Here is a 20,569-nt window from a genome sequence, read left to right on the forward strand (position 1 = left end):
CAGTTGCTGCCTGAGTATGAACCTTTCTTTCTCTGTTCTCAGAAGAGAACAGGGAAGCTGATAAAAGGGGAGGGGATTTCCCATGCCACGTCCAGTGTGAAAAGGCCATCTCAGCCTCACATTTACTCTTGGAAATAGTTCTCCTCCCATTATGTAACGGTTAGCCTCAAGCATTTACCAACCCAGCAAAGAGTCCATTCCAGCAGGGACATTTGTCCCAAAGAAAGGGGCCAGAGGAAGGAATGGGCAGGACACACAACTATCAAAAATGCAAAATGAATCAAATCGGAGGCCTTTCTCAGATGACCCAAAGTCCCTAAGGAGTGCTCTGTTCTCATTTTACCCCAATTGGCTTCTGTCTCCTCCAAAATTCTTAACAGTGTAAAGAGTTGTTCCCTGCCTGAGTTTCTATCTGCTCCTCTGTGGCTGGAAAAATGGAAAAACACTAGGATATTTCAAAGAGATCAGAAAGCAGCCAGAGCTGTTCAAGACTGCACATACCATCTGACCCAGCCAATCACAGAGTCTTCAAAATGAATAGGGAGCCAGCAGAGGAGAAACCCAGGCCAAATCCACAGCATCCTGTTTAAGCCTCTCCCATCCATCACTGTTATTTGCTGGTGACTAAGTGCCTGCTGTGTGCTGGGCTGTCCATAAGGTGGGCTGTCACGGGGGCTCAATGACCAAGCTGCAAGGCACGGGAGTGGTGTGAATCCCCACCTCACTGTGTGATCTGGAACAAATCACTCTCCCAAAGTGGGCCTGACTGTGTGTGGTGGGCAGAATAACAGCCCCTCAATGATGTCCATGTCCTGGGCCCTGGAACCTTGCTTATGAAAAAGGAAGCATGACTCAGAGGGCGGAGCCATGAGAACAGAGGCAAAAGGGACTTTGCAGATATGATTAAAGTTAAGGACTTTAAGATGGGGAGAGTAGCCTGGATCATCCAGGTGAGCCCAATCTAATCACATGAGTCCTTAAAAGCGAAGAGGACGGCAGAAGACTGGGTCAGAGAGATGTGACATGATGAGAACCCGACTCATCACTGCTTACTTTGATGATAGAGGAAGGGGGCTATGAGCCAAGGAATGCAGTGGTCTGTAGAAGCAGGGAATGGCTCTCAGCTTACAGCCAGCAAGAAAACTGTGATCCTGGACTACAACCACAGGAACTGAATTCTGCCAACAACTCAGATAAGAAGGGAACCAATTCTCCCCTAAAGATCCAGAAAGAAACACAGACTAATGATGCCTTGATTCTATGCTAGGAAGACCATACCAGACTTCTGACCTACAGAACTGTAATATAATAAATTTAAGTTCTTTAAGCCACTAAATTTGTAGTAATTTGTTATAGCATTAGAAAATGAAAACACTGTGTGATCCTGAGCATGCCCCTCTTTCAAAGTGGGCCTCAGTTTACTGTCAGTCAATTGTTAAGGATGGTCTCTACGAGTCTCCAAGGGTCCGGCCAGCTCTCAAAGATTGACTCTGCTCTCCTGACATTCTACCTCCCCTAGAGCCCTGCCCCAGGTCCAGGACGGTCTTGGGTTGAAGACCATTAAAGAAAAAATAGAAAGGAGTGAGGAGAAGAGAAGATAATCTTTCAAAAAACTCCAAGGGTGTTTCTAAGAGGCCACCCAGGGCACTCCTGGATGTACACCATTCTCTCTTGACGTTCATCTTCTATTTCTCTAGTGAGTTAGAAAGGTACTAGGGTCCCTAGTGACTCACTAGTCCAGTGGCTGTCAAATTCTCACTTAACTTCCCCTAGGTCACCCAGCAAGTAAGTGACAGAGGCAAGATCTGAACCCAGATCTCCCCACTTCCAATGGGCCCTGGAGCCACACTGCCTGGGTTCAAATGGCAGCTCTGCCACTTACCTCCTGTGTGATCATGGATGAGTTACTCTCTCTGGACCTCAGTGTCCTCATCTATAAAATGGATGTAATGATGGTCCCTACCTCATAGGATTGTGGTAAAAACTAAATGTGTTAATACACGTAAGATGCTTAGAATAATGCCTGGCTCATAGTAAGCACTCAGTAAATGTCAAGTATGATTATTGCATCATTCAGCTCACCTGGCAGTCAGGCGGGCATCTGCAGTGTGTGATGATACATTTACTCCTATAAACTATGAGTGTGAGTACATGTGTCTATTTTTGATACCACTGCCAATGGTGGTAGCGTAAGAGTAGCCAAGACCAAGATCCTCTTTTCTTGGAGACATTTTTTTTGTTTGTATATTTTAATTCATGGAGAAGAAACAGAAGTATGTTTTTTAAAGAAAGATAAGAATAGTGCTGGGAAAGCATCTGAGGCTGTGACCGCTTCTTTACCCCTTGGTCTGTCACCCCTGGGCCCAGTATGTGACCCAACCACATCAGGCCACCGAGTACCGAACTGGTTTTTTCCTTGATCATCTGACCACAGCTCAGTGAGTCTCGTGCTGGGGGAATCCCCAGACCTTTTCCGCAATGGAGCCCACTGTTCTGACGCCCTGAGAGGTCAGTGTTTGGAAGGTCTGATGGAGCACGATTTGTAACCTCCAAGGGATGATTCATACAGGACAGCTGGAAACAGGAGGTCCCTGCTGGAGTGGAGAAGCGCTTCTTCTCGACTTTTTGGTTGTTAGTACCGAAGTACGAGATGTCCTGAAGCTCAGCTGGGCTCTCCCGTATGTGCTCAGAGGATTGCCCATTGGCCTGCATAACCCAAAGGGCATATCAACTCAACCACAGACACCCATCTGGTCTTCCCTCACTTCCTTGTTTTACAGATGGTGAAGGTGACGTCCAGACAGGGGAAAAGCCTCATCAAAGTAACTCCGAGTGTCTCCTGACTCCGAGAACCGTTCTTCCCACCCGCTCCGCCACCCTCCTCCGGCATTCACAGCCCTTCCTATTTCCCCACTGCAGCGGTAGCACAGATCACGGCAGACGCTCAAGGAATCTCTGGTCCCTGAATGACTGAGCAGCTTTCCCCACTACAGCCGAGAGCTTCGAGGAGCCTACAGACAAACGGGAGACTCGTGAGTCCCCAGGTGCCAACAGGCCTAGTGCCAGTCAGGAGGGAACAAGCGGCGCTGCACAATAACAGCCCAGCCCCCACTCAATCTGCTGTGCAGGTTTTCACGGTTTACATCTCTCATTCTCTCGGTAAACAGCATTGAGCGCCTATTTGCCAGGCCCTGCGCCAAGTGCTGAGGATGCCTCAGAGATGAGCACAGAGAGAGAGTCCCTTCCCTCAAGGAATTTGTGGAGGGGGGACAGGGGTGCAAAATAACCGGCGACTGGAACAGCCAAGTCCTAAGAGGCAGAAGGAGGAGAAGGAGGAAGTTCGGAAGGAAGGCTTCACTCCAGGATACTCTTCACACCCCCTTTCTCATTTGATTTCTCTATGCAAAGGATGTTTTCTCCATTTCACAGATGGAGAAAGAAGCTCGGAGATAGGATAGTGAAACTGCTAGGGACAGACCAGGGCTGGAAACAACCACCCCTGCCTCCAAACTGGCGCCTTCTACGCGGAGCTTTGAGGAAAGCAGGGCAGACAAGCCGCTGCTCTGAGTGGTTGCAAAGACCCAAACCGCCAGCGCAGCGCCCAGGGCGGGTGCTCAGGCCCCGGAGCTGAACTCTGGCGCCGCGCCTGGAGAGCGAAGGGGCGGCAGAGCCTCCTCGAGGAAGGGGCGCTTCCCGAGAAGGCAGCAGCAGGGGAAGCGGAGACGAGCCCGTCTCCTGTGAGGCCGGGGCTCACTCATCCAAGCTCCGGCCTCCCCGGAGACCCAAGATCGTGTGCAGAAGGTGGCTGGAACTTAGGGGCTGAGAGAAGGAGAAAGGAGAAACGCAAAAGTGATCTAGGGAGAGAAATGAAGGAGAAGAGTGTATAAAAGAAGAGAGTTGGGAGGGCACTGGGGTAGAGGGCAGCACGAGAGCCGGAGCCCCACGCACGACACCCGATGGCTCCACTCACCTCGGAGTCGCAGAACTGCTTTTGAAACCTGCGGCCCCCACCGCAGACGGATCGCGCCGAGTCTGCGGCAAGTTCCTGGGGCGGAGACGGCTCGAGCGCTTCTCCAGGTCGCCAGGGATCGCACGGGCTCCGGCAGCGGGCAGCAGCCCTCAGCCCTAGAATCTCCGTCCGTAACGTGCCCCGGCTCCTCGGAGCCCGGGGGAGGCGGGAGCGCGCAGGAGAGGCCGGGACGCGCGGCTCGGCACCCGGCGCGCTCCCCTCCGAGGGCTCTGGAATGAGCGGCCGCCAGGGACCGCCCCCGAAAGCCCCGGCCCCCGGCCGCCGCGGCAATTCTGCTCAGCTCCTCCTCCAGCCTCCCACGCGGAGTGCGGGTGAGGAAAAAGTCAGCCAGGGAAAGGAAAAACCGAGGAGTCTCGGTTCCCTTCGCAGCCTTGTCACGCACTCGCCGCGTGCCCCTTGGCAAATCACTTCGCCTGCCGGGGGTCTTCGCTCTCTGTATTGTAAACCGAGAGGGTGGATCTAAAATGTGTCCTCCAAGAGCCTTTCCAGCTGTAGTCTACACGTGGGAAAGTCCCGCCACTGGGTTTGGATGGAGGAGCCGGGAGGTCCTGCTTTGCAATGTACTGAGTGTGGGATCCTTAACAAGAGGCTTCACCACACTGATCCTGTTTCATTCTCTGTAAAGTGAGGGTAATAACAGCTCTCTCCCGGCCCTGTTATGAGGGTTGACTTAGAGGACCACTGTGAAGCTGGTTGGTTGTCTGCTGTAACATGCCTCTGAGCATCCTGTTTATTTTGTGATAACAGTGAAATGGCCCAGTCCAAGGTGATCAACAGCACAGCATGTGAGAGGCTTCCCATGCCATGTCTGTTCCAGCTTCCACACAGGACAACGCCAACTCTGCAACCTCCTGCCCGCTTCTGTGATCCACGGAGTGAGGACTACAGGTCCCATCTTGGCACCCACAATTTTTAATTCAGTAGTAGAGCTTTCTTCACTTTTACTCTTCTTAAAAAAGAGTGCAGGTCTTGAGCATCAGTGAGACCTTGAGGAGTCTTGGAGCCCGGTTGTGTTTCAGTTTCTTCTTTTGCCCAATAAATATGGTAAGAACCATACTGCCTTACCCAGGCCTAACTGTGATATGGTGTAGGCTCTGAACTTACCCGCTAATGTTTTCTCTGAATCAAGGATGAGGTCAGCAGAAATGACATCTAAATCACTACCAGGGGCCAGCCCGCTGGCGCAAGCGGTTAAGTGTGTGCGCTCCGCTGCAGCGGCCAGGGTTCGCTGGTTCCCGCCAGTTCGGATCCCTGTCGCACACCACCGCACCGCTTGGCAAGCCATGCTGTGGCGGCCTCCCATATAAAGTGGAGGAAGATGGGGACAGAAGTTAGCCCAGGGCCAGTCTTCCTCAGCAAAAAGAGGAGGATTAGCAGATGTTAGCTCAGGGCTGATCTCACTCACAAAAAATCAATCAATCAATCAATCAATCATCACTACCAGATGCTGGTTTTTCAGAGGGAAGACAATGAGGATGAAAGGGATTGCCATGAGAAGTGATCTGACAAAAATTCTAGGAATTGTCATCCAAGAACATGTTTTAATCAGAAGAGAAGTGTGCGATCCTAAAAATAAGTACCAGGCAATTCTGACTAGTTGACTACAAAACCCTTAACAGGGGAAAAAAGTTAAAGGAGGACAAGCTCAATTTAATACAAAATGTTCCCTGGTTGGTGGAAGAGGATGGGGGTTCCTTTGGGTGGGCAACTGGTCATTCCATGTGCCATGTGTGATTGCTGGCTTCCCTCTGAGAGAATGCAGAAGCCCAGGACTGGAGCCAGCACCAGCCGAGGTTTAGTCTGCCTTTCCCAGTTAGCATCTCTCTAATAGTGATTTGTCTTGGCACTCAAAAAGCAAGCCAAAAGAGAACGTTTGAATACCCTATGGGAAGCATACTATGTCTGATGTCTCAAGAGGGCTTTGGAAGGGAAGAATAAGAAGGAGAGGGGGCGAATAGCCAATTTCAGGAACAAGCTTTTGTTCCAGCAAAAACCAGGGAACAATTCACATTTCGTTTCCTTGGTCCTCAATGACACGTAATCCAAAGGGAAAACGATTAGAAGCTCAAAGAAATAAGTAATACTGACTGAGAGTAAGTGGTAGCAGGGGGAATTTGGCTAAAAGAAGTAGACTAAAGACATTGGCTTCTATCAAAACACTGCCTATCGGGGGTCCCACTAGGTGCAATCCATCTCAGGTACCCTCTCTGTGAATCACATCTGTGCAAGAATTTTCTTCTTTCAGATATTTTTCACTTGCACATGTATATATCAAGTTGTAGGAAATAATGTGGTGTATTGGATTGGAAATCAGGAAACCAAAATTCTGAGTCTGTCACTCAGTAGCTAAACGATCATTGATACCTCAGGTTCCTCCCTTGTAAAATGGTAAAATGAGAACTATTCCTCCTGTCTGAAATGATTATTATGAGTAAGGATTTCATTCATGTATCCCTTTATTCAAAACTATTCATTGGAAGTCTCCTATATGTTCTAGGCACCAAGGAAGACAAATTCTCTTTCTTTATTGTGTTTACATCTAGTGGGAAAATGTTCACAATAAATAAGTAAACAAATAAATAAGCAAGATGATATCAGTTTTCAAAACCATGAAGAATATAAAACAAGATGAAATGCTAGAGTGATGGAGCGTGTTTTATCATGGAGATTGTAGTTAATCTGAATTTCCTAAATCGTTTATATCATCAATGATTATGTTACTCTGTAATATATCAGCTTAGATATAATTTCCAAGGTCTTTAATTAGCTTTAAGAATTTAGACTGATATTAAATCAAGTAAATTGGTGAATAATCTTTAGATGCCTGGATAATTTCTAAGGAAGATAAACTACAAAAACATTGGTCACCGTAGTATGTACACGCACACACATACACACACCCCTTTGCTTCTTATTTTTATGTTTGAGAGTGGATAAACCTTTGGGTTATATTAATGTATATGTTCAATTTTGCAGACTTTAAGAAATGTAAAAGGGATGTGTGGGGCCATAAGAAGTTTTATAATGCTTGCTTAGCTGGTCTGCTAAATATTTGTATATTTCAAACCATACTCAGTTACTTGCCGCCAGTTATTTCTGTGAGGAAATAGAAGGTAGTTACATTGGTTAAAAGCTGTAATTTATATGCTAAAAGAGTAGTAGATCTTAAATGTTCTCACCACAGAAAAGAAATGGTAACTATGTGATAAAGACGGAGGTGGTAGCTAATACTATGGTGGTATCATTTTTGCAATTTATAAATGGATCAAATCAATACATCGTACACCTTAAACTTACACTATATTATATGTCAATTATATCTCAATGAAGCTGGGGGGAAAAAGAAATGGGTAGGATTTCATTTTATTCAATATGATGAAAACTAGAAAAATATTTTTGAGATACACAAAATAAGATATGGACAAATGTATGAACATATTTTTCTAGAAGAAAAATCTAAAGTTTGTGATAATGTCAATTCTCTTCAAATAAATGTATAAACTTAAGAAAAAAGTAGTAATTTATGTGGGCCGTTGAGGCTATATTAAGAATTGAAGTAACAAAGAAATATGAATGTGTATGTAAGATTATGAGTGTGGTTTTGTTTATCAAGAGAAAAAGAGAGCAACTTGTCTTGAAGTAAAATAAATGACTAATTGTGCTAGAATGTGCAAGATTAGTAAAAGACAAAATTTGAATGTGTAAGTTGTAGAAGTTTGAGGAAAACAAAACTACTTTTTCCTTGCTTTATAATACCTGCAAATAATGAGTCTAGAAAAAACCAATGATATATGTTAAAATTTTGACAAAATTGGCTCTGCTCTAATGGGCTTACTCCTAAGATTTTTAAAAAGATCTTTGCTGCCAATTGTTATATTAATCCAAGAGTAGAATTTGGCTTTGTTTTTCTCCATATTAAAATGAGAAATTAGTCTTGGAATATTCAACTGGTTCTTGACAGGAGACAGTAAAAGTTATTTATTTATTTTTTTTTGGCGAGGAAGATCAGCCCTTAGCTAACATCCGATGTCAATCCTCCTCTTTTTTTTGCTGAGGAAGATTGGCCCTGAGCTAACATCTGTGCCCATCTTCCTCTACTTTATATGGGACACCGCCACAGCATAGCTTGACAAGCGGTGCATCGTCCAGGATCCGAATCTGCAAACCCCGGGCCACCAAAGGAGAGCACACACACTTAACCGCTGCACCACCCGGCTGGCCCCAGTAAAAGTTATTTTTAACTTTTGTGTAATCTGCCCAAATAGCAGATATTATATATCTGACTAGAATAATTTTCTGTGCTTTGTGCTGACTTTGTCATGCCCTTGATTATTTAAAAACAAAACAACAGCAAAAGTTCCTCCTTTCTTAAATAGCTGAAGCTCCTTATTATTACACCTACAGTTATGTTTATCTAGTACTAGTGTATTGTCACGGTTCGTGGTTCCCAGGCATCTATGCTTCTGTCTTAAGCTAGTGATGATTCCTCTTTGAAAATTCTTTTTAATATTACCTTCCAAGATCAAGCCTAGGGTTTATAAAAATGTAACTGTTAATATGTTTTTACATGTCAACTATCTTGGGTGCTTCCTAAATGGCTAAAATACCAAAGGTTTGGTCTCTCACCTTATAACCCTTGATGGGTCATTCATAAGCAGGAGAGATAGTAGAATTAATTAGGTATGTTTAATAAGCTATATATTTATTAATTGGCTTAATACTATTGTATTAAGTATAATACAATATATACAATAATTATTGTGTATATAATAATGTACAATAATTATTGTATATATTGTACATATATTACAGTATAATACAATAATACTATTGTATTATATATTAGGCCTACAAAATGGGATAAGCTGTCCAATCAAAAAAAGTTTTATCTTCCCTATGTTCATTTTTTAAAGTAGATTTGTCAGTGTCCCCATGTCCACAATATATTCTAACTCTAGAGGAAACACTGACAAAATCCATAACCCAATAGGATTTTACTCTCTTCTATTCTAATATAGTTGTCTACTGTAGTAAATTAATAGAGCCTTCAGTCTAATCAAGTGGTTTTGCTTTCTTTACATGCTTACCTGAAGACCTCTGCTATACACTAAAGATTCTTCAACAAAGGACAGTCCCAGCAACTTGGTGGAAAAGATTGTATGAGGTACTCTTAACTGGAATAGACTTACAGGGCCAGGTTTCTCAGCATAAGCTGACATTGCGACCACAAGTAGATAGCTGTAGACTGCACCACAGCTCTGAATCGGGATTGCTAGGACTCTTTTTAGTCCAGAAGCAAACAACTTCATGGAAGTACACTGTTGACCCAAGACTTGTGAGTCTAGAATAAGTCACAGGAGCCTAATAAGTTGATGAGGGGAATATAATTGTGCTTATTTGTTTTAGAATATTGTTGGATTGTTTTTAATGTTTTGTATTTGATGTGCCTATAAGGAAGTCCTTGTTTTGTTTGTTTTGTTTTTTTATTTTTTGCTTTCTTCTTGATCTATCACTAACCCTCAATTTAGCAAGCTATGCTTATACAAACTAAAAGAAAATATTTCTTAATGGTATCTTGTTCCCAGTGACCCCTCAGTATTCAAGAGTGAATACTTTTACTGAGTTCCTAGCAATATAATTATTTCCAAAGATTCCAAGAATCTGCTCTCCTCTTTACCAGGATGTAATTGATTAAATCTATTACACAAACAAAGCCATCCAAAGAGTTTTATATTTGAGAGAAAAATTTCATTTAATCTACTATGATCATGTAACCATTAACGAACAAGAGTTATACTTCTTGTGTGGAAGCAAGGCTACAAAGCCCTTCCAGGAGATTGGTCTGGTAAACTGATTCTCTGGCTTACCGGGTTCCAGCATTATGCTAGTAAGATAGTAAGGAAGTTCACTTGCTGGCAGGTTAGCAAACTTAGCAAATGTTGGGGATCTTGAGAAAAGACAATGTCACTTACTTTTAGGGACTGCAAGTGAAGCCTGATAAGAGATTAATTTCTTGGCTTTGGTTTTCTGGTACTGGAATAGGTGAGCAAAGAAGAGCAATTTTAAAATATCAGTCATTAAATAATTAAAATGCTAACACTAGAAAATATTCACTTGATGCAGAAGAAAGCAGTAAAGGAAGAATAAAAGGATGAAAATATATATGAGATATAAAAAACAAAAAATGAAATGGCAGATGTAAATCAACTATATTAGTAACAAATTAAGTGTGAATGGATGAATCACTCCAATCAAAAGGCAGAAATTTTCATATTGGATAAAATAAAAATAGGATCCAACTATATGCTATCACCAAGAGGCACACTTTAGATTCAGAGACACAAATAGATTGAAAGCAAAAAGATGGAAAAAGACATATGATGCAAACAGCAAATATAAGAAAGCTGGAGTGGCTACATGAATAACAGAAAAAAGTAGTCTTTTAGACAAAATGTTTCTAGAAATAAAGAGGTACATTTTACAATGATTATAGGGTCAATTCAGCAGGAAATTATAAACTATATGCACCTAATAACAGGGCCACAAAAATACAAAAAGCAAAGGTTGATAGAATTGAGGGGAGAAATACACAATATAACAATAATTGTCAGACTCTAATACCTTACTTTCAATATTGGATGGAACAACTAGGCAGAAGATCAACAAGGAAACAGAAGAATTGAGCAGTACTACATACAAGCTAAATCTAACAGATATCTATATAACATGCTACCCAATAAGAGAAGAATATACTTCTCATGCGCACATGGAATGTCATCCAAGATAGACCATATGTCAGGCCATAAAATAAGTCTCAATAAATTTAAATCGACTGGAATTTTATGTTCTCCAATCATGATGGTGTGAGATTGAAAATTAATAACAGAACAAAAATTTGTGATATTAACAAATATGTGGAAATTAAACAATACACTACTAAATAACTAGTGTATCAAAGAAGAAATCACACCCAAAAAATCAGAAAATACTTAAGATAAATGAAAATGAAGACATAACATACAAAAGCCTATGAGATGCAACTAAAGCAGAGCATAGAGGAAAATTAATAGGTATAAATGCCTACATTAAAAATGGAGAAAGATCTCACATCAACAATCTAACCTACCACCTAATCACTGGAAAAAGAAGAGCAAACTAAACCAAAAGCAAGAAAAAGGAAGGAAATGATAAAGATTAGAATGGATATTAATGAAGAGAATAGAAAAACAATTAAGAAAATCAATGAAACCAAAAGTTGGTTCTTTGAAAAGATTAACAAAATTGACAAACTTTTAGCTAACCTGAAAAACAACAACAAAAAAACCCAAGACTCAAGTGACTAAAGTCAAAAATAGCAGAGGGGACATTACTACTGGTCTTTCAGAAATAAAAAGAATTACAAGGAAATACTATGAACAACTCTTTGCCAACAAGTTAGACAACTTAGAAGAAATGACAAATTCCCAGAAAGACACAAACTACCAAAACTGACTCAAGAAGAAATAGAAAATCTGAATAGACCCATAATAAGTAAAGAGATTGAATGGGTAAAAACAAAACAAAACAAAACAAAAACTCCACAAAGAAAAGCCCAGGACCAGATGACTTCACCAGTGAATTCTACTAAATATTTAAAGAAGAATTAACACCAATTCTTCACAAACTCTTCCAAAGAACAGAAGAGGAGTGAACACTTCCCAACTCATTCTATGAGGCCAATATTACCCTGACACCAAAACAAGACAAAGACATTACAAGAAAACTACAGACCAATGTCTCTTATGAATATAGCCACAAAAATCCTCAATAAAATACTAACAAATCAAATCCAGAAATATATAAAAAAAAGATTACACACCATGACCAAGTGGGATTTATCCCAGGAATACAAGGTTGGTTTAACATCCAAAAATCAAGTAATGTAATACATCACATCAATAGAATAAAGGACAAAAATAACATGATCATCTCACTAGACACAGATTTGATACAATTTTTATCAAAACCCCAACTATCTTTTTTGCAGAAATAGACAAGCTTATAAATTAAATTCATATGAAAATGCAAGACACTCCAAGTAGCCAAAACAATCTTAAAAAAGAAGAACAAAGTTGGAAGATTCCCACTTTCCAATTTCAAAACTTACTACAAAGCTAGAGTCATCAAAACAGTGTAGTACTGGAATAATGATAGGTATATAGATCAATGGAATAGAATTGAGAGTCCAGAAATAAACCATCACATTTCTGGTCAATTGATTTTCAACAAGGGTGCCAAAACAATTAAGTGGGGGAAAGAACAGTCTCTTCAACAAACGGTACTGGGAAAACTGGATATCTAAATGCAAAAGAATACAGTTGGACCCTTACCTCACACTATATACAAAAATTAACTCCAAATGGATCAAAGACCTAAATGAAAGAGTTAAACTATAAAACTCTTAGAAGAAAACATAGGAGTAAATCTTCATCACCATACAATGGAATATTACTCAGCTATTAAAAAAAAATGAAGTACTGGTGCAGGCTTCAACATGAACCTTGAAAACATTATGCTAAGTGGAAGAAGGCAGCCATAAAGGACCACATATTATGATTCCATTTATATGAAATATCTAAAACAGGCAAATCAATAGAGATAGAAATAAGATTAGTGGTTTCCTAGGGCTGGGGGTAGTGAGGGGAATGGTGAGTGGTGACATCTAAAATGTGTGGGATTTATTTCTAGGGTAATGAAAATCTTCTAAAATTGATTGTGATGATAGTTGTGCAACTCTGTGAACACATTAAAAGCCCATGAATTATTAACAACACAGGAAATAACAAGTGTTGGAGAGGATGTGGAGAGAAGGGAACTCGCATACACTGCTGGTGGGAGTGCAACCTGGTGCAGCCACTATGGAGAACAGTATACATATTCCTCAAAAAATTAAGAATAGAACTACCATACAATCTAGCTATTCCCCTGCTGGGTGTTTATCCAAAGAACATGAATACACGAATGCATAAAGATACATGCACCCCTGTGTTCACTGCAGCATTATTCACAATAGCCAAGACTTGGAAGTAACCTAAGTGCCCATCAAGGGACAAATGGATGAAGAAGATGTAGTATATATACACAATGGAATACTACTCAGCCATAAGAAATGATGAAATCCAGCCACTTGTGACAACATGGATGGACACTGTCTGGGTATTATGCTAAGCGAAATAAGTCAGAGGGAGGTGGTCAAATACTGTATGATCTCACTCTTAAGTAGAAGATAAAAACAACAAAAGACAAACACATAGACACAGATTGAATTGGTGGTTACCAGAGAGGAAAGGGGGAGGGAGGAGGGCAAAAGAGATGATTAGGCACACGTGTGTGGTGATGGATTGTAATTAGTCTTTGGATGGTGAACATGAGGTAATCTATGCAGAAATAGAAGTATCGTGATGTGAAACTGAAATTTATACAATGCTATAAACCAATGTTACCATAATAAAAAAAAGGGAAAAAAAACCCAGTGAATTGTATACTTCAAATCAATGAATTGTACGATATGTGAATTATATCTCAATCAAGTTGAGATCTTTGGAATTCTTTGGAATGATAGTGGGTACTGAAAATTCAATCCTACTTCCTTGTGAAATCTCCAAATGGAAGTTAATTCTCTGGCTGTAGTAGTTGGTCAGTACCATATGCTCTAGATTTGCTGACCATACAACACCTCAAAGAGGTGGACTGATTAAAAAAATTATCCAGAACTTGGAAATAATCCCAAAGGATGACTAGATGTCTTGTCAATGTGATACAAGAGCATGGCCTAAGAAGCCTGTCTAAAGATCATCTGACTCTCTAGGATACGTACCTTCGTTTGATTTACTAGGGTCCAGACATTTTACAACTCTGTAAAGTAGATGCTAACTTGTAAAAAGCTTGATAAGGTACAAAAAAATTTTTTTGGTTTGGTTTGTTTTGCTAGTAGAGATGCAAATGATTGCTATCTGATAGAAAAGATAATCCCCAAAGTTGTATTTTTATTGCCCTATGGGGCATTAACCAATTTTGCATCTAACTTACCTATCTTATTTCAGCGTTCTTTGTCTTCCTACTGGTTCCTTCATTAAAAATCTAAATAAAACTTTGATACATGCTCACTATATGTACATATACAAATTATATTTTTAATATTTGCAAAATTATACTTTGATAAACTGTTTGGAGAGAACGCAGTGTTGGAAACAGATCCCGGATTTCTTGAACTCATGCCATTCTTCCCAAATGCCAAAAATCTTCAGGCAAAAGGAGGTGCATGAATTTGTAAAAACTGAATTTGAATCCTGGTTCTGGAACTTACTAACTGTGCGACCTTGGGCAAAGTATTTAATGTCTATGAGCCTCAGTTTTCCCTTCTACAAAATGTGAATGCTAATGCCTACCTCAAGGGGTTTTAGTGAAGACGAAATAGGATCAAGTGAAATCACAAACATGAGAGAGAGCTTGTGACTGGTCAACACTGCTTATTTGTATATATAGTATATATGAATTATAGATTCATCTACAGCTTTTTTTCTGGGCCTGAAGTAGGTATTTTTATTGCCCTATAGAGCATTAACCGCTTTCCCATCTAATTTATCAGTCTTATTTTAGCATTCTTTGTCATCCTACTGGTTGACTGATACTATTTACAATTCTTCCCTGAATTTTCACTAAATTGAAACACTGCATGTCCAAAATTAAAGGGAAAATTAAAGACCATCTAATCTAAACCCCTCCTTTTACGGATGGGGAAAGTCAATTGAGGCTCAGGGAGGTTGAGTAACTTCCCAAGGTCACTAGCTGGTAGATGTCAAAGCCAAATATGAACTCAAGACTGTCTGACTACAGAGCCTAAATTCTATGCCACACTAAATTCTATGCACTAATGATTTTGGGCAGGGTCAGATTTTATCAAGGCCCTAAGTTCAGAACTCTGGTTACAATATTTTCCTTTCTATCACCAGCACTAGGTGCAGAACATATGCTCCATGTGTTGAATGGTAGGATGCCGAGAGGAAGATGAGAGGTCAACCAAGACTTCTCTTTCCAGTGCTGAGGTTGTGCTTAAAGGCAAAGTTGTATGCTTGAAAACATTGTATTAGTCAGGGTTCTCCAAAGAAACGGAACCGACTGTGTGTGTGTGTGTGTGTGTGTGAAGAGAGATTGAGAGAGAGAGAAAGAAAAACTGATTTTAAGGAATTGGCTGACATGATTGTGGAAGGTGACAACTTCAAAATCTGTAGGGTAGGCCAGCAGGCTGGAGACCCAGGGAAGAGTTGATGTTGCAGCTCAAGGCCAAAGGCCCATCTACTGGCAGAATTCCTCTTCCCCTGAGGTGGATAGTCTTTATCTTAAGGCCTTCAACTGATTGGAGGAGCTCCACTCACACTACGGAGGATAATCTGCTTTACTCAAAGTCTACTTATTAAAAAGTTAATCTTGGGGCCGGCCTGGTGGCATAGTGGTTAAGTTTGCATGCTCTGCTTCAGTGGCCTGGGGTTCACAGGTTTGGATCCCAGGCACAGACCTATGCACTGTTTATGAAGCCATGAGTGGTGGCGTCCCACATATAAAGTAGAGGAAGATAGGCACGGATGTTAGCCCAGGGCCAATCTTCCTCAGCAAAACGAGGAGGATTAGCAATGGATGTTAGCTCAGGGCTTCACCAAAAAAAAAAAAAAAAGTCAATCTTACCTAAAAAATACCTTCACAGCAACACCAAGACGTGTTTGACCAAGTGTCAGGGTACTGTGGCCCAGCCAAGTTGACATATAAAATTGTGTGACACATAGGTTGACACATAAAAATCACATTTGTGTTCCCTTCTGGCCACCACAGTCTGAAGGAAACATTAACTAGGTAATTGTGTGTATAAAATTCCTCTCAGCTTCTAAAATAGGCCCCAAAAAGACCAAATTGCAAGAAACCAGGATGTTTGGTCCAGAGATGGGAGGACTCGTGCAGGCTGTGGGGACTCTGAGCAAACCTCTGAGGTCTGGTAGGGTAGGGAGAGCCAACTTGAGGGCTGACCCAGAACCAAACAGTGTCAGTTGAGAAGAGGCAGATCTTAGTTCACTCTAAGAAAAATTTTTCAAGAGAACCGCCTGAAAATGGAACAGTGTGAGCTTTCGTGGGATGTCACAAGCTCCCTCACAGTGGAGGTATGCAAGCAGAGAGACACTGCAGAAGGATTCCATTGGAATGGCGGAGTTTGGGGAGACAGAGGGAAGTGGGTGCACCATGGGCACAAATCGAAGGGCACTAAACTGGCACTAAGCAGTACTAAACCTTGGCTTCTTGTGCTGGCTCTATTGCTAGTTTGCCACATGACCTTCAATCAGTCCCCTGCCCTCTCTAGGTCTTTTAACTCCAAAAGTGGAAAGAAGGGACCTGAATTAGATAGTCTTTGAAGTCACTTGCGCATCCAAAATCCTTTCAAAGCTAAGGCTCAAAGATCTTAAGATTACCACAGTTTTGAGTTAAAAGCATATCCATGCAGGGTGATCAGTCTTGTTCCACTGATGGACATGTCTGGCTCAGACACCAGCTCCCTCCTTACAGGCCCCTAAACAGCTCAGTTCTTCTCGAGAAGTCAGGCACTGGACACCAGGACTCCTGAGATTCTCATTTCTCTCTCCGGCTCTTCCCCTCTCCCCCTGGGAAACTTCCCAAGGTTCTTTTTACTCTACAGCTCCTCAGGTACAATGCCTTTTTTTGCTCTTTGGGGAAGCCCCACTTGCTTGCTAATTTTCAAAAGAAATATGCTTTTAGTCTGAAAACTAGATTCAGGAATTCCTATTTTAATTTTTTAATTACAGTGGAAAGACCTCCCTGAACTAATGATTAGGCAAAAAGGGAAAATGATGGAATTTTCCAAACCTGTGGAATTTGAGATAAAACAAGTTGCTGGGCAGACAGGAAGAAAGAAAAGGAAATGGAAGGCTTCCATTATATAGCTTTGAAGTGGAGTGATGGTCACACAGTCTCATTAGTGTGGTTATAACCATTTGAATCAATTCTCGTGGCTATTCCAAAGTGCTCAATTATCATCCAGTCACGTAGCTGAGAGAGAAAAGAATGCCTATTACTGGCAGATATTTCAATCCAGTCCATTAGTAAAAGTTATTAATTTTTTAAGTAAATGTAGTCTCAAGAAAAAATATATAATAAAATCCTTTGCCTTTATTTTTTTCAAAAAAGATTATTTACTTAAAAAACACTTCTTTAGCACTTATTTAGCATGTATCAAGGGTTTTATGTGCATCATATCACTTAGTCCTTACAACAATTCTGTGGTAAAAATGTTATTAACCCCATTTTGCACATGAGAAAACAGAGGTTCAAAGAGGATAAGTTAACTTATCTAAGATTACCCAGCCAGTAAGTGGCAGAACTGATTCTAAGGTCCTACACCTAACTGACTCTTACTGAATTACATCCTCTCTATGCTTCCGTTTTCTGCTCCAGGAAATGGAGTAATTCCTGCCTTAGCTAACGCACAAGCACAATCAGACCATTAGAGGACAGTAATTGTGAGAATCAAAAGGAAAAATTGTTTTGAAACCTAAACAGTGCTATTACATTTTAGAGAATACTGGTTAATATTACTTACTTACTTTAAATATACATGCAAATTTGATTTGTTTCTCCAGATTCACCCTCCACACACTTCTCCATCCTGTGTTGAGCATTGGGAGGTGCGTCTGTACCACAGCTAGCCCACATCAACGGGCTCTGGAGCAGGCACTGTCAGTGCCCTGCCCAAATCCCCCGGGCCTCACCCAATTCAGTTCTCCACAGACTTCCAACTGCCGGCATCTGCTTCTTTGCGTCTGAGGGCTTTTCCCAGAACCACACAAGGCCAGTCTGCCAGCCTGGCAATCCAAAACTACCCAGGAATTAACACCCATCCCCAGAAGCAGCTCTCAACCACTTTAGAGGCATAAATACCCCAACTTCCTCATCTTTTGGAGAAATCATTTTGAGGCATGTGTTTACACTGTTTCCCAGAATTTCTCTGTGGGACTAAGCTCCAGTCACCCACTCTGATAGCTGGTTTAAAAACACAATCTCATTGGCCACCTTCTCTTCCTTGTATCACTTCCTCACTCCTCTACTAGTGTACCCCGAATCTCTCAAATAAATTTCACTTACACCCTTATCACCTAGTCTGCTCCTGAGGGAACCCAAACTGAGATAGTTTGATGTCTGGCTTTCTGTTGGGTTCAGCTAAGAGGGAAGCACCAGCAGGAGCTGAGGTGTTTTGCATTCTCCCCTCCACCCAGGGGATGCCAATGTCTGGCTCTGTCCTGGACCCAAAGCTCCCAACTCCTGTCAGAGGGCCCTCTTCACACAGCTCTCTCTGTCTCCAGGTTCAGTAAGTGCTCCCATCCCTTACCCCTTCAGGCCTCTGGCCATAAACAGCACCCCACCTTTACTAGTTCTGGGGTACTGCAGTATTCCTTGCGACTACCCTCCACCCCACTCACACTTTTGCAAATAGTCCCTTTATTAAACTTTTCTCAAATTCCATTTTAGCTCACCATCTGCTTCCTCTTGGTACCACGAATGATTCAGCAGGTGATGACTCCTGGGTTTGGCCTCAGAGAAGATAGTTGGTGTTGAGGATACATGGGGAGTGCACAAGGTAATGACAAGGATGCAGGAGGGGGCAGAGATGAAAAGAGAAGTGTACCGGGCAACAAAGGCTAATTGTTATGGTGCTGGGAAAGGAAGGTGGTTGTATTAGTTATCTATTGCTGTATAACAAATATCTCAAAATTTAGCAGCTTAAAACAAACATTAATTATCTCACCGTTTCTAAGGGTCAGGAGTCCAGGAGCTGCTTAGCTAGGGGGTTCTAGCTCAGAGTGTCTCATGAGATTGCAGTCAGGCTGCCAGCTGGGTCTGCAGTCATCTCAGTACTTGTCTGTAGCTGGAGAATCCACTTCCAAGCTCACATACTAGTTGTTGGCGGGCCTCAGTCTTCACCAACTGTTAGCCAAGCCTTCAGTTCCCCACCACATGGGCCTCTCCATAGGGCTGCTCACAAAATGGCAAATGGCTTCTCCCAAACAAGTGATCCAAGAATAAGTGTGTGTGTGCGTGTGCACACATGCCAGCAAGAGAGCACCGAACACAGAAACCACAGACTTTGATAACCTAATCTCAGAAGTGTCATACCACCACTTCTGTTGTATGCTATTGGTCACACAGGCCAACCCTGGTACAACACGGAAGGGGAGTACACAGGTTATGAATACCATTGAGGGGCAATTTGGAGGCTGGCTTCCACAGGTGCTCCAGACTAACAAAACATCCAAACCACAGGTGCTCAAGAGTAACAGAACGTCCCATCCACAGGTGCTCAAGAGTAACAGAGCATCCCATCCACAGGTGCTCAAGAGTAATGGAACATCCCATCCACAGGTGCTCAAGAGTAACGGAACATCCCATCCACAGGTGCTCAAGAGTTAAAAAAACATCCCAACCACAGGTGCTCAAGACTAACAGAGCATCCCATCCACAGGTACTCAAGAGTAACAAAACATCCCATCCACAGGTGCTCAAGAGTAACAGAACATCCGAACCACAGGTACTCAACAGTAATAGAACATCCCATCCACAGTGTACTCAAGAGTAACAGAACGTTTCTGTGAGGGCAGATTCTCAGATGAGTAAGAAGGCAGCCAAGAGGCACAGATGGGAATGTGGGCAAGAATGGAAATCCCAATCCTCCCCACATAATAAAAGAAATCAATTTAGTGCTCATTACGTAAGCTGGAGATCCACGGTAACTTCAGACAAACCACTTCCTCTCTCTGAACCTGTTTTCCCACTTGTAAATGAGGGGATGGACTAAACTCTGTGGCTGAATAACAAATACTTACATAGCAACTTATGTTCTAAGCTCTACCCAATTGAACTGTTATTAACTCATTTTACCTTGAAAGCAACAGGCAAAGCTTGTTTGGAATAGCCCTTGGCACCATTCCAAATGGGCTGGGCTCTCCCACACCACCTTATTCTTCTCAGCCAGAGCTGGAGTGCTGAAAATCTGATTAATGTGTTTAGCAACGACTGGATCTTTCTCTGGGCCTCTTGTGAAATATGCTTTCCGGTGTGGTAATCATCCTGCTTTGTGATTTGGAACAAAGTAAACTAGAGACTCAACAAGTTAGCTTCCTCTCCTTCTTTGAAACATAAAAGTGTTTGATCCTTTCTGTGATGTTTTTATTTTGATCTCAGAGAGAAGAAAAAGATAGCCTTGATAATTTCTGAGAAAATAAACTCAGTGGCTGAATTCGGCCAAACCATGAAATGGATTATCCCCTGGCCCAACAAGGGCCTCCCTGATGTGTGACTCCAAGCTATCCTTCACACAGCAATCTATATACATGACTTCCCAGCACTGGGCATCAGGAAATCCCATAGGCTCTTCCTTCAAAACATAGTTAGAATCCCTGCTCCATGGCACTGTCACTCTTGCCAGGATCACTGTAGCAATCTCCA

At 41.8% G+C, this 20,569-nt stretch overlaps 1 protein-coding gene across 5 annotated transcripts in view; it reads right to left on the reverse strand.

The window, feature by feature from the left end:
- The window catches only part of SMIM3 (small integral membrane protein 3), a 47,803-nt gene that overhangs the window by 13,977 nt on the left and 13,257 nt on the right, over window positions 1-20,569 (reverse strand). The window contains exon 1 of one of the 5 annotated variants that reach the window (XM_087429542.1): window positions 20,003-20,217. The exons of 1 other annotated variant lie outside the window; for it this stretch is intronic. The gene's annotated coding sequence lies outside the window, so the exon portion shown is untranslated. 3 more of the 5 variants (XM_087429544.1, XM_087429545.1, XM_087429541.1) reach the window with 3 other exon arrangements.

The sequence above is a fragment of the Ceratotherium simum genome, chromosome 4, assembly GCF_057802395.1.
Source record: "Ceratotherium simum simum isolate JZ-2026a chromosome 4, ASM5780239v1, whole genome shotgun sequence".
NCBI lineage: Eukaryota > Metazoa > Chordata > Mammalia > Perissodactyla > Rhinocerotidae > Ceratotherium > Ceratotherium simum.